Source organism: Nicotiana tabacum, chromosome 21 (assembly GCF_000715075.1).
Source record: "Nicotiana tabacum cultivar K326 chromosome 21, ASM71507v2, whole genome shotgun sequence".
NCBI classification, from domain to species: Eukaryota; Viridiplantae; Streptophyta; class Magnoliopsida; order Solanales; family Solanaceae; genus Nicotiana; species Nicotiana tabacum.
Window position 1 is genome coordinate 64,712,427 of NC_134100.1, and position 5,527 is coordinate 64,717,953.

Sequence of the window (5,527 nt, forward strand, 5' to 3'; positions counted from 1 at the left end):
GTCAATTTTTCGAGTGGAGTTGGGAATTATCATAAATTGTTAATTTGTAAGCATTGGAGTAAATTGTGATTTATTTGCATGTTGTTTGAATAGATACGGATCGTTTGGCTTGAATTGAGGAAATAAGAAGCGTTCAGAAGTTGATATGCGCAGAATGGAATTTCTAGAGCATTATTTAGCTTGCTCGACAGTGGATTCGTCTTGTTCGAGGTAAGTAACTCTTCTAATCTTGGAGCTGAGGGTATGAACCCTGACTATACGTGTTATGTGTTTGGTGTTGAGGTGACGCACATGCTAGGTGACGGGCTTGTGGGCGTGTGGGTGTGCACCGTGTGAATTGTGACTCCGTTATTTTGTGGTACTGTGTAGTTACCTGGTCTTACCTATAACCATGAAATTTCTACGTTCTTGAGCTATTGAGTTGTGATCCATGTTAGAAACCTTGTTTAGGCTACATGCTTATCCTGTTGGGACCCACTGAGGTCATTTCTGTTGTTGAGTTATCTGTTTTCATTGCATTACATACTCAGTCATACGTATTCATATGCATATCATATCTCAGTCTCTATTGCTATTTATTGATACATCATATTATAATTTTTGGGCTAGTTTCATGACATTGTGAGCCCGCGAGATAGAGAGACTGGAGAGATTGATGATTGAGTGAAGCCAAGGGCCTGATTGTGTGTGATGATTATAGGATCGGACTGCACGACGCAATGGTTATACTGATTATGACAACGCTTGAACTGAAGGAGCCCTTCCGGAGTCTGCACACACCCCTAGTGAGCGCGGTTGATTTATATTGAGGGATGGATCTTCCCTGGACATGGATCTTGTCCGAAGCATTTATATCTGGGGATGGATCTTCCCCACGGGCTGGATTGGCCCTACTTGGTACTGAGTGACTGATGATCAGTTGATGTGTATATTCCGAGATGGATCTTCCTTGGGCCGGATTGGCCATATACACTACCGAGTGATTGAGCATGATGAGTGGAATGTGTGAGACAGTAAGATTAAGTACTCTGAGAGTGTGAGTACATGAGTTCATCTCTGAGATACATTGCATTGACATGCACACATGACATACAGGCATAGAGATGTATTTTCCTCATGTTGTACGGTATCACGTCATTCATGACTTCTCATACATATTGGCCTATGGGCATAGTGATGCATTTTTCCACTGGCTATCTGGAAAGAAAATGAAACATCTTACTCATTGTTGAAAGGATTTCTGGGAGAATTACTGTTTTCAAAGTTACTTATATTTTTGGGAACTTCGGTAAACGACTTGGGATTTTCACTGACACACTTGAAAGGCAGAACTATTTTCAGAAATCATGATTTAGCTGAGCACTTACTCTTTGAGTTACTTCTTTTATTACTTGCTTTATGTTGTTATGAACTATTGTTGGTTATTGGAGCTAGACTATGACCTTGGTACAAGCTCGTCACTACTTTCAACCTAAGGTTATGTTTGTTACTTATTGAGTACATGGGGTCGGTTGTACTCATACTAGACTTCTGCACCTTGCGTACGGATGTTGGCTGCTGATGTTGCTGTGTTCGTTGGGAGTTGGATCTGAAGATGTACCTGTGTTCCGGTTGTAGCTGCCTTTTGTTCATGGTAGCCTTAGATTCATAAAACTCTGTTTATGGACTTTTCAAATAGCTGATGTATTTACTTCATACCAGCTTTGTAAACTCTATTCTTAGAAGCTCATAATTTATACTACCAGTCCTTGGGGAATGTATGAGATTCAGATATTTCTTTACTTAATTGCTTTATTAATTGTTATTAGAATTGGTTAGTGGTTAATTGACATTTTCCTTCGCAGAAGCAAAAGGGCAGCTGGGCGTGAAAGCCGCAGAAGCAGGATTTGTTCCGCAGCCGCGACATCGCAGAAGCAGAGGGTTAGGTCGCAGAAGTGTGATTCGTCGCAGCAGCGGAAGTAGTGGTCGCACCTGCATGTACGCAGAAGCGGAATTTGGTCTGCAGGTGCGATAGGTGAATTCCAGTGATTGTTCGTAGAAGCGCAAGTTTGGTCGCACAAGCGACACCGCTGAAAGCGGCCCTTTGTTCGCAAAAGTGAAAATCGCTGGGCAGAATCTATATTTTCCAGGGTTGGTCATTTTATTCTCATTTTGAGAAATGGAGCTCGGTGTTCGACGACTTTGGAGAGGAATTTCATCATAAGGATTGGGATAAGTGTTTTATACTCAATTTTTATTATATTTCGTGATTCTATCTTCGTTTTTGGTAATTTGATTATGAATTTTAAAGAGAAATTTGGGGGTTTTAGCCTAAAGTTTTATAGAGTGAATTTTTGAGTTTTGAGCATCGATTCGGAGTCGAATTTAGGTGAAACTAGTATGGTTGGACTCATAGTCGAATGGGTCGTAGGATATTATAAGTTTCATCGAGTTCTGAGGTGCGGGCCCGGGTTAGACGTTTGGGTTGGTTTTGGGCTTTTGATTAAAGATTCAACCTTTATCGATTGAGTTTGTTTCCTTTGGCATTAATTGATGTATTTGAGTTACTTTTGGCTAGTTTTCAGCCGTTCGAAGGTCGGTATGCACGGGATGGCATTTTTGGAGCATCGCTTGGCTTGCTCGGTATTGGATTTGGCTTGTCCGAGGTAAGTAACACTTCTAAACTTGGTGCTGAGGGTATAAATCCCTGAATATACATATTATGTGCTTAGCGTTAAGGTGACGCACATGCTAGGTGACGGGCGTGTGGGCGTGCACCGCGTGAATTATGACTCGGTTGATTCTGTGATACTGTGTAGTTACTTAATTTTGATTCTATCCATGAAATTTCCACGTGTTAGAGAAATTGAGTTGTGAATCATATTAGAAATCCTGTTTAGGCTATATGCTTATTTTGTTGGTACCTACTGAGGTCATCTCTGTTGTTGAATTATCTGCTTAAATTGCATCTACATACTCAGTCATGTTCATTCATTTACATATCATATCTCAATCTCTGTTATCATTCGTTGTCACATCATATTGTTGTCATTATTTGGGCTGATTGGCATGAGATTTGTGAGCCCGGGAGACTGGAGAGATTGATCACTGAGTTTGGGCTTGAGGGTCGAATTGTGAGTGATATTGATGGGATCGGGCTACATACCGCAACAGTTATTATATATATATATATATATATATATATATATATATATATATATATATATATGTGTGTGTGTGTGTGTGGGGGGGGGGGGTTGCACGCTGCAACAAGCCTTATGGCTATATATGGATCGGGTTACGCGTCGCAACAGGCCTTAGGGCTATATGTGGATCGGGATGCATGCCGCAGCAGGTTATATTAGCACTTGGGAAGGATCCGCCCCTCCGAAGTTTGCACACCCACAGTGAGTGCAGGTTCTATTGATTCATGATGGGATCGGGCTGCGCGCCGCAGCAGGTACCATACAGTGCTGAATGACCGAGTGTGTTGAGTGATTGAGTATGATGAGTGGGAGTGTGAGATAGTGAGATTGAGTACTCTGAGAGTGTGGGTACATGAGTTCATCACTGTGGTGTATTGCATTGACATGCATACTTGGCACACAAGCATAGAGATGCATTCCCTTGTGTTACATGGTTTTCTGACATTTATGACATTCACATGCACATTGACATATAGGCATAGAGATGTACTTTTCTCATGCAATCTGATAATGAGACTTCTTAACTGTTGTTGAAAGTTTTTGGGAAAAATCACAGTTTTCAAACTTACTCATATTTTTGGTATTTTCGGTGAAAGATTTGAGATTTACTGTTATACTTGAAAAGCATGCCTATTTTTCGTAACTGTGAACGAGCTGAGCTATTTCTTGTACCATCTTTATTATTTTGTTATGAACTACTGCTGCTTATTAGAGTTGGACTTTGACCCTTGTCCCACCTCATCATTACTTTCAACCTAAGGTTAGGTTTGTTACTTATTGAGTACATGGAGTCGGTTGTACTCATACTACACTTCTGCACCTTGTGTGCAGAAGATGGATGCCAATGTAGCTGCGTACGGCTGGAGCTGGATCTGAAGATGTACCTGTGTTCCGGTCATAGCTGCCTCTTGATCTTGGTAGCTTTAGAATTTTAATCTATTCATGTATATTTCAAACAGATGGTGTATATTATTTTAAACCAGCTCTGTAAACTCTATATCTTAGAAGCTCATGATTTGTACTACCAGTCCTTGGGGAGTTGTATAAATTCAGTTATCTCATCTTTGACTCACATCAGTATCATTATATTGTGGTTTATAGTTAATTGGCTTACCTAGCGGGTCGGGTTAGGTGCCATTACGATAATTTGGATTTTGGATCGTGACAAGTTGGTATCAGAGCTCTAGGTTCATAGGTTCTACAAGTTATGAGCAAGTGTCTAGTAGAGTCTTGCGGATCGGTATGATGACGTCCATACCTATCTTCGAAATGCTACATGGCATTTTGGATAAACTTCCCATCTTTCTTTCCTTATCGTGCGATATTGATTCAGATTGAAGCATAACTCTTTGAATTTCCTTCCACATATTCGTATGTGCATGTGAGCGCTCGGTATCAACTGTGCATCGACGACTTGTGGATCCCATGGATGAGGTGGGAGATATGTTTTCTATGTGTTGGTGACGGGACAGTCTGGAGGACTTTAGGTCAGGTTATGACTGTAGCTTGAGCACGGAGATTTCGGGTATGTGAGCACATGCTTTTGGACTTATATATCTGGTAGCATCCCTATGAGTGGAATTTGTGAGTCGATGAGTGGTTGGATGGCTATATGATGAGTATGATATGACTGCGGAATGTGTTCAGATGGTTTGATTGTGACGAGAAGAGTTTGCTTGAGATGTAAAAAGGTTTATTGGGTGCTTGATTGCTGTCTTGATGTGACGTATAGTCTTGAGTTATGGGTGTGTTGAAAGATTTTACATGTTGTTTAATTGTGGAACGAAGTAGATTTTCATGTCTTGTTGTGAGTTTAGACTCAAGAAGATTAGTGATGGCATAGTAATCGTGGCTACGAAAGAGTATAGCAAGATGCCAATTTGAGGCTAAGTAAGTGGGTTATCACCTGCGTAGTAATCTACGGATGTGTGATCCTTATGACGTTGTGTGGAGGTTTTATTTTTCTACCAGTGGATATAGGTGCTGCGATTTGAGTTTGGATTGGTTGAGAAAGTTGGCCCGACCATCACGAGAATGAATGTGAGATTTGCAGATGATTTGAGGTATTAGATGGTTTGTGTTACATGATCTTAAGAAGGATTGAGTTGAATTTTGGTGCGAGATTAAGATAGTAATAGAGTATGGGCATTGTGAGTTATCGAGTGTTTTGACCTATGACTTCAAGCCAAGTGGGGAGTCTGCTATCGACTCTTTGACTGCATGGTTATGTGTTGCGTAGGTTTTGGTTTGAAGTATATTGTGAATAAGTTATGACTTGTAGAGGTTGGTTTTAAGGATGACTCGAGTAAGGGAATTTCAGAAAATGGGTTATGTTACACTTT